The 24,573-nt window shown below is 42.3% G+C and overlaps 1 pseudogene; it reads right to left on the bottom strand.

Annotated features, from left to right (window-relative positions):
* Positions 1-24,573, bottom strand: part of LOC140725648 (D-beta-hydroxybutyrate dehydrogenase, mitochondrial-like) — a 47,129-nt pseudogene that overhangs the window by 13,344 nt on the left and 9,212 nt on the right.

Below are 24,573 nucleotides of genomic sequence, written 5' to 3' on the forward strand. Positions count from 1 at the left end.
AGCCTCAGGATAGAGGGGCGTCCATTTAAAACAGAGATGCGGAAAAATTTCTTTAGTCAGAGCATGGTGAGTTTGTGGAATTTGTTACTACAGGCAGCTATGAAGGCCAGGTCATTGGGTGTATTTAAGGCAGAGACTGATTGGTTCTTCATTGGACATGGTATCAAAGAATACAGGGAGAAGGCCGGGGAGTGGGACTGAGGAGGGGGGAAAGGATCAGCCATGATTGAATGGTGGAGCAGGCTTGATGGGCCAAATGCTTAATTCAGCACCTATGTGTGGTGAACTAGATATACCTGTCTGACTGCTCCTGTGGCTCCTCCCAAGACCCTGCTGACTGCTCCTGTGGCTCCTCCCACAGACCCCTGTATAAAGGCGACTGTGGCCTGCTGCTCTCCCTCATTTCCCAGGATGTAGTGTTGTTCTTCAGTCAATAAAAGCCGATATCTCACTTCCTAAGTCTCGGCGTGAGTTATTGATGGTGCATCACTATGTCTTATGGTCAATATCTCCAAAAACCTAACTTGGACCCAACATATTGATACAGCTATGATGAAGGCAAAACATTCGCTTTGTTTCATTAGGATTTTGAGGAGATTTGGTATGTCATCAAAGCACTCGTAAATTTCTACAGATGTACCATGGAGCGCATTCTGACTGGCCGCATTACTGTCTGGTATGGGGGGGTGGAGGGGCTGTGGGGGGGGGGGGGGCTACTGCACAGGATCAAAGTAAGCTGCAGAGAGTTGTAAAATTAGTCAACTCCGTCATGCCTTCATATTATCCAGGACATCGTCAAGGAGCAGTACCTTAAAAAGACGTGACATCCATCATCAAGATTCCCCATCACCCAGGTCATGCCCTCTTCTCATTGCTACCATCAGGAAGGAGGTACAGAAGCCTAAAGGCACACATTCAGTGATTCAAGAACAGCTTCTTCCCCTCTGTCATCCAATTTCTGAATGGAAGTTGAACCCATGAACACTATCTCACTGCTTTTTTATTTCTATTTTTGCACTACTTATTTAACTTAACTATTTGATACATATTTCATTCTGTAAAATGCCACATCCTGGCTGAAAACAATATATAAATATTAAATGAATACCGCTGCATTCCAGCGCCAGTCGAAGTGGTAGACCTCTTTCTCAGACAAGGATGAAAGTAAGCAGGGAGCCTAACGTTGCTGTGCTTGGTCAAGTCTCGATAATACTACATCGAAAAGATTAAATAGAGCTAATGATGAAACAGCAGTGAGCTGGAACTTGCATAGTCACGAGCACAATTGCCAAACTGGCAGTGGCGCGTGGACCCTGCTGCAGAGTCCATGGTTGTGACAGGGCCCCCCTCCCTAGGCGCACCTCCTGAGCTGCCTCAGACCTGTGCTTGCTGGAAGTGCCAGTTGAGAGACTTGTCCAAGCTGTCATTTGCCAGGATCCAAGAATGTTCCTCAGGACCATACCCTTCCCAATCCACAAATACAGGACCTTACCACGTACCTGGTGAGATGCCAGGAAGCACCAGACAGTATTTACCAGTAAAGAGAGGGAGGTGAGGTGACTGGAGCCAGGGGGTGTTAATACTCGGCTTGAGCTGGAAAACATAGATCTTCATTGATTCTAGTGGATGCAATCTGTACAAGACCTCGTTGATATCCTTTTCCACTACAAATGGTCTCACATAGCTTGGAGCTAATTTGCGACCCTCAATTTTCAGGAAAGGATCCTTTGATGCCAGCCAGATCTCTTCTCCTAGCTTGAGAGGCCTCACCTTTTGGTGGAGCTGACTGGCATGCTGAGCGCGTGATTTCTGAACATGGAACAGAGAAGCTCTGACTCATCTCCACATGCACTTGTAACGCTGGACCAGCTGTTCAGCAGCAGGAACTCCCACATTAATCTCTCCATCAGGGAAGAACGGTGGCTGGAATCCCTTCTGGTATTCAAAAGGGTACATACCAGTGGAGGACTACTGGAGGTTATTGTGGGTAATCTCAGCCCAAACAAATTGGGAGGGCCCCCACCTGGGCCTGGATCAGACTGATGGGTGGCCCTCACCTCCAACTCTATTCTCCAAATCACCAGAGCAGCAATGCACAAGTGAGGAAGGATAGGCTCTAGATTGGCATTGCCCACAGACCCGTTGAACTTCCAGGAGAGAGCGTTGGCCTTAGTATTCTTGCTGTTGGGACAATAGGTGAGGATGAAATTAAACCAGGTGAAAAAGGGAGCCCGACAGGCATGACAGGAGTTGAGCCTGTTAGCATCCTGAATAGAGGAGAGGTTCTTGTGATCTATCAAACCAAAAAAGGATGTTCTACCCCCTCCGGCCAGTGTCACCATTCTTCCAGAGCCTTCTTGACAGCCAGAAGCTCTCAGTTCCCAACATCGTAGTTACTCTTGGCCTGAGTCAAGCAACCAAAGAGGAAGGCACAAGGATGCAGCCAACTATCCGCAGAAGGGTGCTGAGAGAGTACAGCTCGAAAGCCAACATCAGATGCATCCAGCTCGTCAATGAATAGCTGGGATGATCTGGGTGTTGCAGCACTGGGGCAGTGTTGAAGTGTCACTTTAGTTCCGATAACGCTTGGAATCCTGCTGAGGTCTTCCTGGTAAGCGCATTATTGCAGCCATGACAGAGCTGAAATACCAGATGAAGTGGTGATAAACGTTTGCAAACCCCATGAAGCACCGCACCTGCTTGACTGTAGATGGTTTTGGCCACTTCGTTACTGCCTGAACTTTACTCAGGTCCAATTGAACACTGGAAAGGGTAAGTATATAGCCCTAAGTCGACACCTGGTCTTTATGGAAATCAATGCAGGGACGGAGCTTGCCATCCATTTTGCTCACAAAAAATAAGCCCACTCCTGCTGTTGAGGTTGATGGACAGATAAACCCAAAGCCAAAGCCTCCTTGATGTACTCTTCCATGGCCATCATTTCTGGGCAAAAGAGAGAAGAAAAGAGCTGGCTGCAGGGAAGTCCAGTACCAGGTAACAGGTCAAAGGCTCAGTTATATGACCCGTGTGGAGGCAGGGAGGTGGCTTTCTTTTTTGTCTGAAGACTTCAGGAAGATTAGCATATTCCAAAATCCCAGAGAGGTCCATATCTTTTGCTGACACAGGAGGGGCTTCACAGAATTGAGCTTAAGTTGGACCCAGACAGGTAGACAGGCATGCTGGTCCCCACTTGTGGAGTGCTTTAAGGGACCAATCAATCCTTGGGTTATGTTGGGATAACCAGGGGAGACCAAGCACCAGTGGCAGTTCAGGGGAATCAACCAGATAGAAGGATCGTTGTTCCCTATGGTTGCCTTTGAGCAGAAGTTCGGGGGGTTCGGTGGAAAGGTGGATCCAGCCGATGCCCTGAGGTTGACCGTCCAGGGCCTTGACGTTGATCGTTTCTCTTAATTCCTGAGTCGTAACTCCCCATCCTTGAGCCAGAGGGACGTTCATAAGATTCCTGGCAGCACTGGTGTCAAAACATGTCTTAAATTCTTCAGTCTGAGACCCCCATGACAAGAAAGCTAGGAGCATTACCAAATTAGGGGAAGCCGATGGCAGGGGAAAACAACCCATGAGGATTTCCCTCCCTCCTTTACTGTACACTTTTGAGATGATGCCTAGAAATGTTCTGGATCACCACAACAGAGGCAGGAACCTGTTCTCTTGCACCAATCTCATTCTTCTTGAGACAGGTGCATGCACCCCCTTGCATAGACTCCTCTGCAGACTGGGTGCTGGCTGATGAGGAAGAGGGCAAAGACTTACAGTGAGTAGGAAGCATGAGACAGTCTTTCCTTGCACCACGCAATTACCTGGTTGTCCACTTGAACAGCCAGATTAATCAGGTCATCCAGACTATCGTGCTCATTATAGACAGGAGTCTCATGCTGGACGCCTGCGCCCAGTCCATGCTGGCAGGCAGTGATGAGGGATCTCTCATTCTATCCCGTCTTGATGCAAGTGTGCAGAATTTGACCGCATAGGCTCTCACCATCCCTCTGCCATGGCACAGGTCCAAGAGCTGGTGGGCAGCCTCCTGACCCCGTACTGGAAGGTCAGAAAACTCTCCTTAACTCAGCAACAATACGGCAAAACGACTGGGCTGTAGAGTATCCTGGCTCCGGTACAGCATTGAACAGGCTGAGTGGAGGTCCATCTCGGAGATTCACCACGTACGCCAGTGTTCGTGCATCATCACCTAAGAGACAAGGCTGGGCCAGTAAAGTCAGCTCACAGTGAGTAATAAAAAACTGCAGCCACTGGAGTCACCAGATGGGGGAATACTCGATCCTTGTACAGATGTGGAAGTAATTACTGGTTTGGACGCGGAAGTGGGAACATTACTGGCAGGGGCTGTCGTGGCAGCAGAAAAGCACGATGTGCGGGATACCTGGAGTGGGACTGATGAGATCAGAGGCTGCTGAGTTGTATTGGTGAGAACACTAATGGCTGTTTGCTGTAAGTTCATGGACTGCGGCTGTGACAGCAGAAATCACAGACACCTGACTCCAGCTGCTGGACAGTTGCTGAGAGGAATAATACTTGTTCCTCTGGATGAGACTGGCTCTTTGGTATGAGATTATCTGCCACATTGCCTTGGTATCTTCGCCCAGAACAGATTCAATCACTTGTCCCCCTACCTGGCCAATGAAGCTCAGGGCCAAGTTCAGCTGTTCTCTCACTGCTGCGTCCATTTCACTGGTCAAGACTTGCTGTCAGAACATTCAGATACAGCCCAACTATGGAGAGAGAGACACACACACACACAATGTGCTAAGTTAACAGTTCACTGTCTTTAATGCAAACTTTGCAAAATTTTAAGGGGAAGGAAAACAATAAACACTAGGCCAACGGGGTTGTTACCGAGAACTCTCAAACTGAAAGTAAAGTGGCACGTTTGCAGCTGAAAACAATATCTAAATACTAAACGAATACCACTCCATTCCGGCATCAGTTGAAATCAGACAAGGACGAAAGTAAGCAGGAGCATGACGTTGTTGTGCTTGCTCAAGTCTCGACGGTACTACAAAGAGAAGAAAGAAGTTAAATAGCGCCATAATGAACCATAATGGAACAGCAGTTAGCTGGAAAATGCATATTCACAAGTGCAATTGCCAAACTGCTGTGCAGCCCGCTTGTAGGGGTGCAAAGACCCTACTGCAACTTCCGTGCTGTGACAGGTTTCTCTTTCCACTAGACAGTATTATGTCCCCAAACGAGGCAGTTTTGATACTCCAAACCAATATTATGTTGTAATCACACTCCAGAAATAATCTCTAGAACACAAGAACACACTGTCATCAACTTGAATCACAGAAGTGATTCACTGCTCTGCAATAAGCATAAACACAGTTCCATTTAATTACTACACGTGAAATACTGTATAAACACACTAACTCCCTCATCCTTAACCTTCTCAAGTGGGAATCAAGTTAAATTGATGGGAATTTAAGGTATTTATTCAGTACAATTTTCTGTAAGATATATCAGAGAGTGCAGTATTTTAAGTAAATGCAGATTCTTTTTAAGTGTCAGTCTGCACCATAATTAATAACATCATAAGATACAGGAGCAAAATTAGGCCATTTGGTCCATCGAGTCTGCTCTGCCATTTCGTTATGGCTGATCCAATTTTCCTCTGAGCCCCAATCTCCTGCCTTCTTCCCGTATCCCTTCATGCTCTGACCAATCAAGAATCTATCAACCTCTGCCTTGAATATCCATAAAGACTTGGCTTCCACAACTGCCTGTGGCAAAGAATTCCCCAAATTCTACCACCTTCTGGCTAAAGAAATTCTTCCTCATCGCTGTTCTAAATGAGCAACGCCCTATTCTGAGTGTGTGCCCTCTGGTCTTAGACTTTTCCACCATCAGAAACATCCTCTCCATATTCACCTTTCACCATTCGAGGTCACCCCTCATTCTACTGAATTCTAGTGTATACAGGCCCAGAGCCATCAAACGCCATTTATGCTAAGCGCAAACCTCAATACTGCTTAATCTAATAGACGTGGATTGAATAAACTTCTAACCACAAAAGGTTTCTAAAAATTATGTAATTTCATCACTTTACTCCAATTGTGTGTACACTCGATTTTTATTGAGAATTCATTAGAAGTAACTAACCATTTTCTGAATGCATCATTTGTTCTTTCACAAATTCTACTGCTCTCTCCACGTCCTCATCTTTGCAAACGTCTAACTGAATCACGACCACCCGATCGCTCTTCATTCCTCCAGCTTCTAAGATCCTTCGTCACCTTTATCCTGAAAGCAGGAAGTCACAGTTTGTGAGCAAGTTAGCAATTAATTCACCTTCAGCACAGTCACTGGATTTTCTACATTCATGAATCACCACTGGCATTCAAGATTTGTCACAGGTTGGGCTCTTCATGCTCACATTATTTTCAGCACAATAGCAAGGTGAGGGTATCCAGGTTGGACTGACAAGACGAAAATCCACTCCGACCAAATATTACCAAAAGTAACTGAATGTAAGCACTGAAAGAGTTTAACCAAAATACATTTTTGACTCAAGCCTAAACTAGCAATTTAAAAATATGTAAATATGGATATTAGGTCTGGGCATTCCTGTGGTATGTTCACAGTTATTTCCAACTTCCAAGCAGCTAGTTGATTAAATATTTATTGCGATTTTGGCAGTTCAATCAAATTTATTCTTATGGAGTATTCTGAAAGCAGATCTGGATAGCAAGATCCTAGCAAAAATATGAATTACTTTGCAGACCTGTTGATCATATTCCTGAAGAAATTCTATTGGTTTCAAATATTTTACTCAACCTTCATTCTCTGTGTAGAATGTGTTAAATCCTCTGAGAGTTAGAGTCAATGAGTGGTGGTTTCCTTCCAGCGCTGTTTAACATGTGAATTGAATATTATGCAACTGAACATTTCACGGCCAAGCTGCCCTTTCCAATATCTGCATTTACATACTTGAGTAACCCACTCACTGTTGGCTCGTAATGAGCTAGCTATTACTGTGAATACAAACTAACAGCAACATAACTCTACAAAACACGGGAATAACAATGAAAAGGCCATTTTCAATAACAAAAACATGACTAGGTAAATATGATTCTGATAAACACAAAAGATAAAAGTTTAAATGCTCCTTCTAAGGGAAATTGAGAGAATTACCTGCATGAGCACTGACACACCCATACCAATTCACTGTACGCCAGTAAGCAATAATTCACCTCACCTCACACCAGTATAAGCTTAGATTGAAGTTGTATTGCAAAATATTTTGAACTATAACAAAATAATACCATATAATACAAAATAAAGATAAAGCCCTAAACATAAATATATATATTGATATTAGTCGATAGTGTTCACATAATCAGTGGAGATAATTTTTGAGTAATCAATCCACTTTTCTTCACTTTGTTTATTTACGGTACCAAAACGTTTCTGCGCTGAAAAATCAGTCAAAGGACTAAAGATATCCACGCAATTTCCAAGGATAAAGGTGTTGTACTTTCTCCAATGTTGTGTGCTAATTGCCCAATTGGAAGTTATCTGCACATTCTTCGTGAAGAAATAGTTTGCATGAGGCTTTTCAGACATCTATATCTGTCCATACAAATTTGGTTCTATGAGCATTTCGCTATGTTTTTCCGCCATGTTCATTGCCCATTTCCCAAAATTCCTTCGATCCCATGCTCCCTTGAGAAAAAAATGGCTACCCCACTTTTCTTGTGCTCCCTCTAGAAAAAATGTTAACAAGACAAAACCTACTGGCTAATTCAACAAGCCTAACTTATCAACTGAATTTATTATTTTAAAGAGGCAAAAAATAAAATACCCAATTGTATAATGTAATTAAAGGTACACTTTTTAAAAAATATAGATATGCATTTTGAAAAAATATGCAGAAAATAAAATGCCCAACAGCATAGCAATATTAATGAAATAAAGCATGGTCTTAAACCAGGGTACCACACTTCTGAATCGATATCTAAGCATAGATCAAATTAGTATTTTGGACACATTATAAGTATATTTGATTATTTTGCTGGTGGTTAATATAACATAAAAGATTATTTTTCCTGTTCTATGTCAAATATTTTTAAATAATAACTTTTACAACAAAAATTCTCTTTGATTTAAAATTAGCTTCTGAATCTTGAGCAATAAAGAAGCAAACAACAACACACACAAAATGCTGGTGGAACACAGCAGGCCAGGCAGCAGGTCTACTCCTATCATTTCGCATTTCCCCCTCCCCCCACTACTTTCAAATCTCTTACTATCTTTCCTTTCGGTTAGTCCTAATGAAGGGTCTCGGCCCGAAACGTTGACAGCGCTTCTCCCTATAGATGCTGCCTGGCCTGCTGTGTTCCACCAGCATTTTGTGTGTGTTGTTGTTTGAATTTCCAGCATCTGCAGATTTCCTCGTGTTTGCTCTTTAAATAAAGAAGCAGTAAGTATCATCTGTACCTTTAATAGCCACACTGCAAAATTTCTGAATCCTTTTTTGTGCAGGTGCTGGGCCAGTGAAAATCCAAATCCAGTGTCACACCCAGTGATGACAATTCTTTTGCCTTCATTCTGTTTTAAATAACAAAAATAAAATTATTGCAACTACAAGGCAAATTTAATCAAATAAGGACTTCTCAAAGTGTTCCTCGCTGAGAGAATGCTTTTATTAGCTAGATGGCGGATATAATGGTTGCTGTGCATTTTCTTTTATTCAGTCATGTAATGGAGATGTCATAGGCAAAGCTGTCAATGACTGCTCTTGAGGTGGCTGTGAGTCATCTTCATGAACAATAGGGCAATAGGGGGCAAGACCTCGTTAGTGAGGGTTTAAATGAATTCACTATGCGGAAGGACATTGTAGTAAGAAAAATCAGAGTTGGGAGTAGTGGAATCTCAGAACAAATTATCAGTGAAAAGAAAATATTACCATTGAAAAGGAAATATTAGATGTCTTGGAGATTCACTCTGAATTTCAGAGATTAGAATTTGTTTTCCTTGGAGCAGAGAAAGTTGAGGTATACAAAATTATAAGAAGTGTAGATAGGGCAAAGAATGAGAAATCTATCTCTTAGCAGAAGTGTCTTTGACCAGAGGGAGATTCAGAGTGGAATAAAGGAAGGTTTTTCCAATCAGGTTAAAATCTAGTTTTCAGTCCATATTAGAATAAAAGAAATAATTATAAATATTTTAACTGTATATTCGGTATGTTAGAGATCAAAATTAGATATTCCACTGCTGCACTATAGCCAGAGGATACAGTCAACCATCTGCTTACTCAAGGCATCTGAATAACCCTGTACATTGGAACTGAATTTTTCCATCAGACGCCGTGCAATCATTTTACAGCTGAACTACCTACCCTGAAAACTTAAATAATACCACCATAAAAAACTAGAAGTCACTCTCCAGTTTCAATATTAGACAAATCAGAGAATCAGATCCCCAAAAATAAAAATCATGCACACTACTGCCCCATGTTTAAACTTTGGCACAAAAAAACACACCATTCTACATTAAAAAAGTACTTTTCATGGTTGTTTTACTCTATGCAATTGTTGACAGAACTGCTTTAAAATGATTTTTTTATGTAGAATCAGCTGAAAATGAATTGTAATGCAATTAGAAGAAAAACAAGTTGGTTATCTGCATTATCTTTGAGAATTCATGAACTGGCGAGAGAGTAAGGAGAAAATTGTATAACATTGAAATGTGAAAAACACGGGTATTTCCAATGTGTGTTTTTTTTGTGCTAAAGGTTAAATAAACATGGGGCAGTAGTTTGCATGATTTTTGTTTTTGGGGATTTTCCAAAAGAACCCAATTAAAAAAGAAACCTACACCCAATGTTCAGAGAAAGAGGGAGAAACACAAATCATGCAAACAATAGAAGTTAACAACGGTATTCTGAACCAAATAGAGTCCATAGACCCCAGTACAGCTGGAGTAGGCCCTTGGTCTCAGTTCATCATATAGGGGGGCAAATCGCTGCAATGTTTGCAGACACAAAGCGCGCAGCAGCTGGAGCAGTCTCACAGCCTCAGCACCGAAGAGAGCAGTGTCCACGTCGCAGAGCAGAACCAGCGCGCCCCTCGCCTCCAATCCCAACTCCCTGCCTTTCCAGTTCATCTAGCCCGGCATTTAAATGGTCAAAACACCAGGATCTGGACCCCACAGCAGTGATACGCTGCTTCTGCCTGTACTCGACCTTTCCAAATCGTCGCGGTGCTTCGAAGGATCAAACCTCACTCCGGGTTTAGGTGGACGGGCTCTGGAACAACTCCACACCACCTTTTCTCCACTCTGCTCGCTCCAACCTTGTCGCCGAAGTGCCAACTTCTCCTGAAGCATGCCCTGACCTCGCTCCCGACTCTGTCTCAGAACCGCACACCTTGACCCCCGGATCAGCCTTGCCTTCGCTCGCTTCTTTATTGTTTGTGGTGATTGTTTACCACAACTTTCCATATAAAAAGTCCTATTCATAGAGTATTTAGTCAAATTTCGTGCTTTGAAAACCTCAGTAAGCTGTCGCCCATGTTCAGTAGCGCCATCATAACCAGGAATTACTATGTGTCATATAAATTACTTTTTTTCTCTTTACCCCATCACACCTTTTCACCTTAACTGCAACATCACACAAATCACACTTCTTTGTAAAGATGCCTGGAAGCTGTTTATGAACAACCTCAAGCATACGTTACACTTTTACTGTGGTCACCTTTTTGGTTTCTAATAGGCCCGAAACTTTCCTAGTTAGTTTATTACTCCTTACACATTCATAAAACATTTCTGGATTTTCTTTGATTTTAATTACAATATGTTTTCATGCCTTCTGTAAGGTCTTTTTTAATTTCACTCCACACATTACAGGTCCATACTCGATTAAGCCTTAAGCGGTGTTATGCTCTTGGTGACTGACATGAACTTCCTATTTCTTTGTCTTATTTTACCTCAAGTCACTTCTTTAAAAAGAGCATAAATACGCATCACCTGGATTTGTGAGAACAATTCTACCTTGAATCTCTTCCTTGAAACCTCCTGGGATTGTTTGATCAAACAGTAATATGGCATGCCACAAATGCAATTTTTCATTGTGTACGTTTCCCAGACAACCCCGCTTCAAGTCCCACAACTTGTGCTGATCTTATCCATTACTCCATTGCTCTGTTGCACCACCGACACTCAAACTACATCATCAATGTACTGCTTGCTCATTATTTTCCATTTTAGCACAAAGCTTCCTGTAACCTGTTTCACTAAAAGTGATAAACCTAACGTTTCAGAAACAGAAGGTGAGAAGTGACTTGACAGAGGAGTAAAGATGATAAGAGGCAAAGATCAAATGGGCAGCCAGCGCTATTTTTCCAGGGTGGAAATAGTTAATATGAAAGGGCATTATTTTAATGTGATTGGATGAAAGTATAGGTGGGGATGTCAGAGGTAAGTTTTTTTTTACATAAAGTGTAGTTGGTGTATGGCATGCGCTGCCAGATGTGGTAATAGAGGCAGATACTTAGAAACATTTAAGAAACTCTTAGATATGGATGATAAAAATAAAACGAAAGGCTGTGTAGCAAGGAAGGGTTAGAATGATCTTAGAGTAGGTTAAAAGTCTGCACATTTTGGGCCAAAGGGCCAGTACTGTGCTGTAATGTTCAATGCTCTTTATAACATTTATCTATTTCACCTGGGAACCCTCAATCTTTCTTAAGCCCCTGATCAGCTTGCAAGCTATCGAATAGTTGGGATGCAAATTGTTGGCGGAACTCTCCTGAAACAGGATATAAAAGGCAAAAGATAAATTACTAATCGTGTTAATTTCAATTAGCAAAGAGAGCCCTAAATCAACCATCTTCCCTATGCAGTCAAATAAAACTCTATCAGTGTAGTAGATGTGGTTATGTAATGAACCACAATTTGAGCATTCTAAAAGAGGCTGTCATTATTTGTACACACCACTGCAAGTTTAGGCTTTCAATTGATTTGAAGGACGTGCTGCTGAAAATATCAGCTTTAATATTGTGGTGAGACAAAGAAGGCGAGCTTCTCCTTAACCAATCAGACTGATGGTTTGTAAAGTTAACAGGAAATACTGCAGAAATGACAATGGCTGAATTTAATGTTAAATCAACTTAAAGAGAAATAAAGGTGAGGGAAAGAAAGATTTGATTGTGCAGGGGAAAAGAAATGATTGAAAAAGCAAAACCAATAACAATTTAGCCCCTTTTTGATGTTGGTAGAAGGGCCTCAAACCCCAAATCAGGTTCAGGAACATATATCACCTTTCAACCAGAGAGGATATCCCAACACTGAACTGCTTCCACAAACAATGGACTCACTTTACAACTCACATTCTTGATATTTATTTCTTATTTATTTCTTCTTCTTCTTCTTCTTCTTATTATTATTATTATTTTGTTTGGATTTCTATGCTTTGTTGTCTTTCGCATTTGGTTTATCCGTCTTTGTTGTGTGCGGTTTTTCATTGATTTTATAGTGTTTCTTTGTTCTACTGCGAATGCCCACAAGAAAATGAATCACAGGGTAGTATATGGTGACATACATGAACTGTGATAGTAAGTTTCTTCTGAACTTTGAACTTTGGTGACCTACATAGACTCCTGGTTAAATAATTCAATACTAAAAGTCTCATCTTAATACCAAATCACTCCATGCCTCAGCTCTGTCTTCCTCTGCAATCTCCCATGGGCCCATAACATCCAAAATATTTGCCCTTCTGCAAGTTGAACCTCTTGCTCTGATCATCCAACAAATTACTTGTAGTACCAGAGCAGCCAACACACCGGACCACTGTTACACCACTATCAAAATGTCTTTACACGACAAGCGTTTTAAACTTGGTATTATTTTCGTGAACCTCCTCTGAACACTTTCCAATGGCAGCACATCCTTTCTAGGGTGCCCAAAACTGATCAAAACACTCCAAATGAGGCCTCAGCAGTGTTGTATAAAGCCTCAAAATTACATCCTTGCTTTTATATTGTAGTCCTCTTGAAATGAATGTTACAGCAATTTGATCCAAGAGATAAAACTTTGACCAAGGTCAAATTTTTCTAAAACTGCAAAGAGGTAGTTCCACTCTATACGATCAAATGCTTTCTCCGCATCAAGAGAAATAACGCATTCAGGAATCCCAGTTGAAGGTGAATATAAAATGTTAAATAAACGCCGAATGTTAAAAAAAGGAAGACGGTTTTTAATAAAACCAGTTTGATCATCAGAAATAATAGAGGGAATAACAGTTTCTAATCTATGAACCAAAACTTTGGCCAAGATTTTAACATCAACATTAAGCAAAGAAATTGGCCTGTACGAGGAACACTCTGTTGGGTCTTTACCCTTTTTTAATAAAAGAATAATAGATGCCTCATTAAAAGAGGGTGGCAATTTACCATAATTAAACGAGTCAGATAGTACTGAGAGTAACTGAGGAGAAAGAAGTGAAGAGAATGATTTATAAAATTCTACGGGGAACCCATCAGGTCCAGGAGATTTTCCTGAAGACAATGCAGAAATTGCAAAAGATATTTCTTCTGATGATATAGGCTCATTAAGTTTGGCTTTAAAATCAGATGGAAGCGAAGGAATATTCAGATTATTTAAGAAAAAATCAACAGAAATATTCTCATTCAGAGATTCAGAGGAATAAAGCCGAGAGTAAAAATTTTTAAATCCGTCATTGATTTCTAAGTGATCCGATGTAAAATCCCATTCTCCTTCCGGATCTTTGTAATATGTTGTTTAGCTTTAGAATGCCTCAGCTGATTAACTAGAAATTTACCAGATTTGTCACCATGAATATAAAAGCGACTCTTACTTTCAAGAAGTTGGTGTTCAACAGGTTGAGTAGACAGAAGATTAAATTTAGTTTGAAGTTCTACATGCTTCTTATATAATTCAGGATTCTTAGTTTGAGCATACAATTGATCTTATTCTTTAGTCTGATTAATTAGGTCTAATCGATCTATATGGGACTTTCTATTAAGATTTGCTGTATAGGAGATTATTTGACCCCTCAAATATGCTTTCATGGCATCCCAGACAATCTGGGATGACATTTTGACATTTCAATTATCTCGATTTTACCCTAATATTAGTCCTCTTTGTGATAAATGCAAAAGGGGCGAGGCTTCTCTTATTCACATGTACTGGTCCTGTCCTAGCTTAGAGAAATTTTGGAAGGATGTTTTTATAACTTTATCCTGTATTCTGAATCACCACTTAGAACCTAACCCTTTAATTGCTCTGTTTGGTTTTTTGGGTGATACAGATATACGTTTGAGTTCGACTAAGTGTCGAATATTATCTTTTGCTTCTCTCCTGGCTAGACGTTTAATCCTCCTTAGATGGAGAGATGTTGCCCCGCCCACGCATGCTCAATGGCTTAATGATATTATGTCCTGTTTAGACCTTGAAAAAATTCATTATTCAATTTTTAATTCGGATATAAAGTTTCATAAGGTCTGGGGAGCTTTTATTGAGTACTTTCATAACCTTCCTCTTAATTAAGGTTTTTTTTTCAGTCCCTTACTTTCAGCTCTTTTTTTTTGGTAGTAGGCATTATTATCTTCTGTTTTCAAGTGTATTTACAGTTTTGGGGGTTTGAATGTCCTGATTTATATTCTCTATATTGTGTTGTGGTTGGTCTGGAGTTTTTTTGTTGTTGTGGGGCTTGGGGAGGATACTAACCTTACATGACTTCAATTTGGGTGCTTTCTCAATTATCTTTTTTGTATTATATTATTATTGTATGTTTATTTTTGCAATTTATTAATTTTTTTATTTTGGTTTGGGGTTTTTTCTTATTTGTAGTGTTGTAGAAAATGCATTAAAAAACCAATAAAAAAAGAGAAATGAATGTTGACATCACATTTGCCTTCTTCACTATGACTCAAACTGTAAATTAACCTTTAGGGAATCCTAAATGAGGACCATCAAGTCCCTTTGCATCTCAGATTTTTGTATATTTTCTCCATTTAGAAAATAGTTAACCCTTTTATTTCTTCTCCTGAAGTGCATGGCCATACACTTCCCAACACTATTTATCTGTCACTTCTTTGCCCATTCTCCTAATCTGTCTAAGTCATTCTGTACTTGCCTTTCCACCCATTTTCGTATTGTCTGCAAATTTTGCAACAAAGCCATTGATTCCATGACCCATGCCATTGGCATATGACTGTGGAACACTACTAATCACTGGCAGCCAACCAGAAATTCTTCAAAGGATTCCTACAGATCTGTCAGGCAAGATTTGCCCTTAAGGAATCCATGCTGACAATGGCCTATTTTATCACATGCCCCTAAGTAGCCCAAAACACATCCTTAACAATCGACTCCAACGCTTTCCCAACCAGACTAACTGGCCTATAGTTCCCCTTCTTCTGCCTCACTTCCTTCTTGAAGAGTGGAGTGACATTTGCAATTTTCCAGTCTTCCTGAACAATTTCAGAATCTGTTATTCTTGAAAAATCATTACGAATGCCTCCACAATCTCTTCAGCCAACCCTTTCAGAACACTGGTGTATACACCTCCTAGTCCAAGTGACTTATCTACCTTTAGACCTTTGTTTCCCAAGAACCTTCCCTCAAGTAATGGCAACGTCACACACTTCATGACACTCTTGTACTTCCAGCATACTGCTTGTGTCTTCCATAGTGAAGACTGATGCAAAGTACTGATTCACTTTGTCTGCCATTTCATTGTCTCTCATTACTACCTCTCCAGCATTGTTTTCCAGTGGTTCAATATTCATCCGTGCCTCCCTTTTATACTTTGTGTATCTGAAAAAACTTAGGTATCCTCTTTAATATTATTGGCCAGCCTATTTTCATATTTCTTCAGCGGTTTGAATGGGGCACGACTGCGCTAGCACGTGGAGGTCAGCCAGTAAGAACAGCGAGAAGAGTTTATAAAGAAGACAGATTTATACAGTGGGCATCGGAGTAGAGGGAGACAGAGTAGGAAGGCTTTGGCTCAATGGGGCTTCGGCGATTAAGGGTCGAGGCGAGGTAGGTTACCTGTGTAGAATACAGACAGAAGGTATGTGTGTGAGACTGGTTTTCTGTGCTCCCAGCAAGACTCCCAGCCTTCCAGATGACCACATCTGCACCAGAAGCGTTGAACTGCAGCTCCTTAGGGACCATGTTAGGGAACTGGAGATGCAGCTCGATGACCTTTGTCTGGTCAGAGAAAGTGAGAAGATAGGAGTTATAGGCAGGAGTCACTCCGGGTCCTTGGGAGACAGGTAAGTGGGTAACAGGAGAGGGGAGGGCAAGAAGCAGATGCTAGAGAGTACCCAAGTGGCTATACCCCTTAACAATAAGTGCTCCTGTTTGAGTACTGTTGGGGGAGGACGGTCTACCTGGGGGAAGCAACATTGGCCGTGCCTCTGGCACAGAGTCTAGCCCTGTGGCTCAGAAGGGTAAGGAAAAGGAGAGGAAGGCAGTAGTGATAGGGGACTCTATAGTTAGGGGTTCAGACAGGTGTTTCTGTGGACGCAGGAAAGAAATGCGGATGGTAGCTTGCCTCCCAGGTGCCGGAGTCCAGGATGTTTCTGATCGCATCCACGATATCTTGAAGTGGGAAGGAGAACAGCCAGAGGCCGTGGTACATATTAGTACCAATGACATGGATAGGAAAAAGGAGGAGGTCCTGAAAACAGACTACAGGAAGTTAGGAAGGAAGTTGAGGAGCAGGACTTCAGAGGTAGTAATCTTGGGATTACTGCCTGTGCCACGTGACAGTGAGTATAGGAATAGAATGAGGTGGAGGATAAATGCGTGGCTGAGGGTTTGGAGCAGGGGGCATGGATTCAGATTACTGGATCATTGGGACCTCTTTTCGGGCAGGTGTGACCTGTACAAAAAGGACGGGTTGCACTTGAATCTGAGGGGGACCAATATCCTGACGGTGAGGTTTGCTAAGGCTACTGGGGAGAGCTTAAACTAGAATTGCTGGGGGGTGGGAACTGAACTGAAGTGATGGAGGAAAGGGAGGTTAGCTCACAACAAGACAAAGCTTGGAGACAGTGCGAAAGGGAGGACAGGCAGGTGATAAAGAAGGGATGTGTTCAGACAGATGGTTTGAGATGTGTCTATTTTAATTCCAGGAGTATTGTGAATAAAGTGGAGGAAGCTTGGAGCATGGATCAGTACTTGGAGCTATGATGTTCAGGCCATTACAGAGACTTGGATGGCTCAGGGGCAGGAATGCCTACTTCAAGTGCCAGGCTTTAGATGTTTCAGAAAGGACAGAGAGGGTGGCAAAAGAGTTGGGGGTGTGGCACTGTTGTTCAGAGATAGTGTCACGGCTGCAGAAAAGGGGGAAGTCATGGAGGGGTTGTCTATGGAGTCTCAGTGGGTGGAAGTTAGGAATAGGAAGGGGTCAATAACTCTACTGGGTGTTTTGTTATAGACCACCCAATAGTAACAGGGACAGCGAGGAGCAGATAGGGAGACAGATTCTGGAAAGGTGTCATAATAACAGGGTTGTTGTGGTGGGAGATTTTAATTTCCCAAATATTGATTGGTATCTCCTGTTATGGTTTCATAATGTACCAGCAGCGAGAGATTACACACTGAGTCAGGTTTTAATGTTAAAACCACTATCTTTATTTTATTAGTATCTACTTATAATATAGTAATTTAAACAAGATAAACAAAAGTTAACTGGTGTGTGTGTGTGTGTGTGTGTGCGTGTGCGTGCGTGCGCGTGCATGTGTGTGTGTGTGTGTGTGTGTGTGTGTGTGCGTGTGTGTGCATGTGTGTGTGTTCCAAACTTAGGAACAGTTATTAAAGTCTTAAAATGGCAAGTTAATAAGATGCAGTAATCCACGAAATAAATGATGGGAGAGAGATTTGTAATCCATATAGAAGTACGTAGAGAGAGGGTGATATGAAGAATTACAAGTTCCATGCTGGTAAAACGAAATAACAATCATTGAACATCCTGTCCATTGAGTCATTCCGAAATCCACTTAGAGCTATCACCAGGTGACAATCACAGGAATATCGTCTTCAACTGATTACCACATAACACTCCGATTCCAGGTAAGGGCCAACAAAAGTGATACCACAGGATACTCCAACAAATCCACACATATAGATTATATGAAGTAACAGTCACAAGTCCGTTGTGCACTGCGTGCCGATAATCAACCCAACCTTTTGGGCCTGGGAGAGTATGGAACTCCCAGTCTTACGATGACAGCAACAAACTGAAGTTCCAACAGCTTTTCCAGTCTCTCTCTCTCTCTCTCTCTCTCCCCGTATGTTTTTAAGTCTTCAGCAGGTTGTGACTGACGTCATAGACCCACCTCACTCAGGTGCTTAAAGTAAAACTCACAGTACAAGCCTGCATCTCTCATAACACTCCCTAGAGCAAGGGGTTTAGATGGGGTGGAGTTTGTTAGGTGTGTTCAGGAAGGTTTCTTAACACAATATGTAGATAAGCCTACAAGAGGAGAGGCTGTACTTGATCTGATATTGGGAAATGAACCTGGTCAGGTGCCAGGTCTGTCAGTGGGAGAGCATTTTGGAGATAGTGATCACAATTCTATTTCCTTTACCATAGCATTGGAGAGGGATAGGAACAGACAAGTTAGGGAAACGTTTAATTGGAATAAGGGGAACTATGAGGCTATCAGGCAGGAACTTGGAAGCAGATGTTCTCAGGGAAATGTACAGAAGAAGTGTGGCAAATGTTCAGAGGATATTTGCGTGGGGCTCTGCATAGGTACATTCCGATGAGACAGGGAAAGGAACTGTGGTGTAAATTTAGTCAAGAAGAAAAGAAGAGCTTATGGAAGGTTCAAAAAAACTAGGCAATGATAGAGATCTAGAGGATTATAAGCCTAGCAGGAAGAAGCTTTAGAATGAAGTTCGGAGAGCCAGAAGGGGCCATGAGAAGGCCTAGGTGGAAAGGATTAAGGTAAACCCCAATGCATTCTACACATATGTGAAGAGCAAGAGGATAAGAAATGAGAGAATAGGACCAATCAAGCGTGACAGTGGAAAAGTGTGTATGGAACAGGAGGAAACAGCTGAGGTACTTAATGAATACTGCTTCAATATTCACTATGGGTAAGGATCTTGGCAATTGTAGGGATAACATGCAGCAGACTGAAAAGCTTGAGTATGTAGATATTAAGCAAGAGGATGTGCTGGAGCTTTTGGAAAGCATCAAGTTGGATAACTTACCAGGACCGGAGGGGATCTACCCCAGGCTACTGTGTGAAGTGAGGGAGGAGATTCCTGAGCCTCTAGTGATGATCTTTGCATCATCAATGAGGAAGGGAGAGGTTCTGGAGTATTAGAGGGTTGCTGTTGTTGTTCCCTTATTCAAGAAAGGGAGTAGAGATAGTCCAGGAAATTATAGACCAGTGAGTCTTACTTCAGTGATTAAGATGGAGAAGATCCTGAAAGGCCGGATTTATGAACATTTGGAGAGGCATAACATGATTTGGAATAGCCAGCACAGCTTTGTCAAAGGCAGTTCGTGCCTTACCAGACTGATTCAAATTTTTGAGGATGTGACTAAACATATTGATGAAGGTAGAGCCATAGATGTAGTATATGTGGATTTCAGCAAGGCATTTGATAAGGTACACCATGCAAGGCTTATTGAGAAAGTAAGGAATCATTGGATCCAAGGGAACATTGCTTTGTGGATCCAGAGCTGGCTAGCCCACAGAAGGCAAAGAGTGGGTGTAGATGGGTTATATTCTGCATGGAGGTCGGTCACCCGTGGGGTGCCTCAGGGATCTGTTCTGGTAAACCCCTTTTCTTCGTGATTTTTCCTAATCATATTATACCTCTCCAAATGTTCATAAATCCTGCCTCTCAGGATCTTCGCCATCAACTTACCAACCACTGAAGTTAGACTCACTGATCTATAATTTCTTGGGCTATCTCTACTTCCTTTCTTGAATAAGGGAACAACATTCACAACCCTCCAATCCTCTGGAACCTCTCCCGTCCCCATTGATGATGAAAAGATCATCGCCAAAGGCTCAGCAATCTCCTCCCTCGCCTCCCACAGTAGTCTGTGGTACATCTCGCCTGGTCCTAGTAACTTATCCAAGTTGATGGTTTCCAAAAGCTCTAGCTCACCCTCTTTCTTAATATCTACATGCTCAAGCTTTTCAGTCCACTGCAAGTCATCCCTACAATTGCCAAGATCCTTCTCCTTAGTGAATACTGAAGCAAAGTATTCATTAAGTACCTCTGCTATCTCTTCTGGTTCCATACACACTTTTCCACTGTCACACTTGATTGGTCCTATTCTCTCATGTCTTATCCTCTTGCTCTTCACAAACATGTAGAATGCCTTGGGGTTTTCCTTAATCCTGCCCACCAAGGCCTTCTCATGGCCTCCTTTGACTCACCTAATTTCATTCTTAAACTCCTTCCTGCTAGCCTTATAATCTTCCAGATCTCTATCATTACCTAGATTTTTGAACCTTTCATAAGCTTTTCTTTTCTTCTTGACTAGATTTTCAATAGCCTTTGTACACCACGGTTCCTGTACCCTACCATCTTTTCCGTCTCACCGGAATGTACCTATGCAGAACACCACGGAAAAATCCCCTGAACATTTGCCACATTATTGAGAAAATCTGTTCTCAATTTATGCTTTCAAGTTCCTGCCTGATAGCCTCATATTTCCCCTTTCTCTAATTAAACGCTTTCCTAACCTGTCTGTTCCTATCCCTCTCCAATGCTATGGTAAAGGAGATAGAATTATATTCACTATCTCCAAAATGCTCTCCCACTGAGAGATCTGACACCTGACCAGGTTCATTTCCTAATACCAGATCAAGTACAGCCTCTCCTCTTGTAGAGTTATCTACATATTGTGTCAAAAAACCTTCCTGAACACACCTAACAAACTCCACCCCATCTGAATCCCCTGCTCTCGGGAGATGACAATCAATATTTGGGAAATTAAAAACTCCCACCACGACAACCCTGTCTCCCTATCTACTCCTCGATGTCCCTGTTACTATTGGGTGGTCTATAAAAATCACCCAGTAGAGTTATTGACCCTTTCCTGTTTCTAACTTCCACCCACAGAGACTCAGTAGACAATCCCTCCATGACTTCCTCCTTTTCTGCAGCCATGACACTATCACTGATCAGCAGTACCACAGCCCCACCTCTTTTGCCTCCCTCCCTGTCCTTTCTGAAACGTCTAAAGCCTGGCACTCTAAGTAGCCATTCCTGCCCCTGAGCCATCAACGTCTCTGTAAAGGCCAGAAATTCATAACTCCAAGTACTGATCCACACTCTAAGCTCATTCGCTTTGTTCACAATACTCCTTGCATTAAAATAGACACATCTCAAACCATTGGTCTGAGTGCATCCCTTCTCTATCAGCTGTCTATCCTCCCTCTCGCACCGTCTACAAGCTTTCTCTATTTGTGAGCCAAACATCTCTTCCCCAGTCTCTTCAGTTCAGTTCCCACCCCCCCAGCAATTGTAGCTTAAACTCTCCCCAATTGCATTAGCAAAGCTCCCCGCCCGGATATTGGTCCCCCTTGCATTCAGGTGCAACCCATCCTTTTTGTACAGGTCACGCCTGCCCCAAAAGATGTCCCAATGATCCAGAAATCTGAATTACTGCCTCCTGCTCCAATCCCTCATACACACATTTATCCTCCATCTCATTCTATTCCTATACTCACTATTGTGTAGCACAGGCAGTAATCCCAAGATTACTACTTTTGAGGTAATGCTTCTCAACTTCCTTCCTAACTCCCTGTAGCCTGTTTTCAGGACTTCCTCCCTTTCCCTACCTATGTTGTTGGTACCAATATGTACCACGACCTTTGGTTGTTCTCCTTCCCACTTCAGGAATCGTGAACACAATCAAAAACATCCTGGACCCTGGCACCTGGGAGGTAAACTACCATCCATGTTTCTTTCCTGCGTCCACAGAAACACATGTCTGATCCCCTAACTATAGAGTCCCCTATCACTGCTGCCATCACCTTCCTTTCCCTACCCTTCTGAGCCACAGGGCCAGACTCTGTGTCAGAGGCGTGACCACTGTTGCTTCCCCCAGGTAGCCCCCATCAACAGCACTCAAACAGGAGTACTTATTGTTAAGGGGGACAGCCACAGGGGTACTCTCTAGTATCTGCCTTTTGCCCTTTCCTCTCCTGACTGTTACCCACTTATCTGTCTCCCAAGGCCCCGGTGTGACTACTTGCCAATAGCTCCTCTCTGTCACCTCCTCACTCTCCCTGATCAGACGAAGGTCATCGAGCTGCATAACCGGTTCCCTAATTCGGTCCCCAAGGAGCTGCAGCTCGACGCACCTGTACAGATATGGCCGTCCGGGAGGCTGGGTGTCTCCAGGACTTCACACATCTAACACCAAGCACAGAACACCAGCCTCACACACATACTTTCTGTCTGTATTCTACACAGGCAACCTACTTCACCTTGACCCGTTATTGCCAAAGCCCCGTTGAGCCAAAGCCCTCCTACTCTGTCGTCCATTACCCCGACACTCGCTGTCTCCTTTTAAACTCATCTCGCTGTTCTAACTGGCTGACGTCCACGTTTTGCACAGTCGGGCCTCGATGAAACCACTGAAGAGATAACCTTTGATGCCGTGTCTAAACAATAACTTAACAAGCTCTGCCTTAAATACACCCAACAACCTGGCTGTGTATTAACCTTAACAACCAACAACAACCCAAAAACACCCAATATCTGCCTGTGGTAATAAATTCCACAAATTCACCACCCTCTGGCTAAAGAGATTTCTTCTTATCTCTCTTTTAAATGGACGCCCCTCTGTCCTGAGGCTGTGTCCTCTTGTCCTAGACTCCCGCACCATGGGAAACATCCTTTCCACATCTACTCTGCCTAGGCCTTTCAACATTCAAAGGTTTCAATGAGATCCCGCCTCATCCTTCTAAATTGCAGCGAGTACAGACCCAGAACTATCAAATGTTCCTCATTCCGGGATCATCCTTGTGAACCTCCTCTGCACCCTCTTCAATGCCAGCACATCCTTTCTTAGATGAGAAGACCAAAACTCTTCACAATTCTCAACATGAGGCCTCAAAGGTGTCTTAGAAAGACTCAGCATCACAACGCTGCTCTTCTACTCTAAACCTCTTGAAATGAATACTAACATTGCATTTTCCTTCCTCACAACCAATTCTACCTGCAAGATAACCTTTAAGGTATTCTGCACAAGGACTCCCAAGTCCCTTTGCCTCTCAGAATTTTGAATTTTCTCCCCGTTTAGAAAATAGTCTGAACATTCATCTCTACTACTAAAGTGCATGACCATGCATTTTCCAACATTGTATTTCATTTTCCACTCTCTTGTCCATTGCGCTAATCTATCTAAGTCCTTCTACAGCCTACCTATTTCCTCAACACTACCTGCCCCTCCACCAATTGTTGTATCATCTACAAACTTGGCAACAAGGCCATCTATTCCATCACCTAAATCATTGATAGACAGCATAAAAAGAAGTGGTCCCAACACCGATTCCTGTGGAATACCACTAGTCACTGGCAGCAGACCAGTAAAGGATCCTTTTATTCCCACTCGGTGCCTCCTACCAATCAGCCAATGCTCTAACCATGCTAGTAACCTTCCTGTAATGCCATGGGTCTTAACTTGGTAAGCAGCCTCATGTGTGGCACCTTGTCAAAGTCCAAATATACAACATCCACTGCATCCCCTTAGTACTCCATAACCTCATCCTTAAGAATTGACTCCAGCATCTTCCCAACCACTGATGCAGGTAAATTAGTCTATAATTTCTTTTCTGCTGCCTTCCTCCTTTCTCAAGGAGTGGAGTGACATTTGCACCATGCCAGAGGCCAATGGTTTTTGAAAGATCATTACTAATGCCTCCACAGTTTCTACCACAACCTCTTTCAGAACCTTAGGGTGCAATTTTTCTGGCCTGGGTGGCTTATGTACTCTTAGGACTTTCAGCTTTTTGAGCACCTTCTCCCTTGTAATAGTAACTGCACTCACTTCCCTTCCTTCACACCCTTCAACATCTGGCACACTTCCTCAGTGAAGACTGATGCAAAATATTCATTTAGTTCATTCAGTCCTGACGAAGGGTCTCGGCCCGAAATGTCAACAGTGCTTCTCCTTATAGTTGCTGCCTGACCTGCTGTGTTCCACCAGCATTTTGTGTGTGTCATTTAGTTCATCTGCCATTTCCTGTTATTATTTATCCAACCTCGTTTTGTAGAGGTCCTATATCCACTCTCATTTTTTTTACATATATGAAAAAGCTTTTACTATCCACTTTGATATTGTTTTCTAGCTTGCTTTCATATTTCATCTTTTCCCTCCTAATTATTCTTCTGGTTGCTCTCTGTAGGGTTTTAAAAGCTTTCACTCCTCTGTCTTCCAACTATTTTTTTGTTTTGTTAATACTTTCAACAGGAGGCTGATTTCCAGAAAGCTGTAGCAAAGAATGTGGATCAAGTTTGACAGCAACTTCAATTGAGACAACTGTCAGTGCCTCCAGTTGAACTCTGTCTTTTTGTGTGTTT

Source organism: Hemitrygon akajei, chromosome 3 (assembly GCF_048418815.1).
Source record: "Hemitrygon akajei chromosome 3, sHemAka1.3, whole genome shotgun sequence".
Classification (NCBI taxonomy): domain Eukaryota; kingdom Metazoa; phylum Chordata; class Chondrichthyes; order Myliobatiformes; family Dasyatidae; genus Hemitrygon; species Hemitrygon akajei.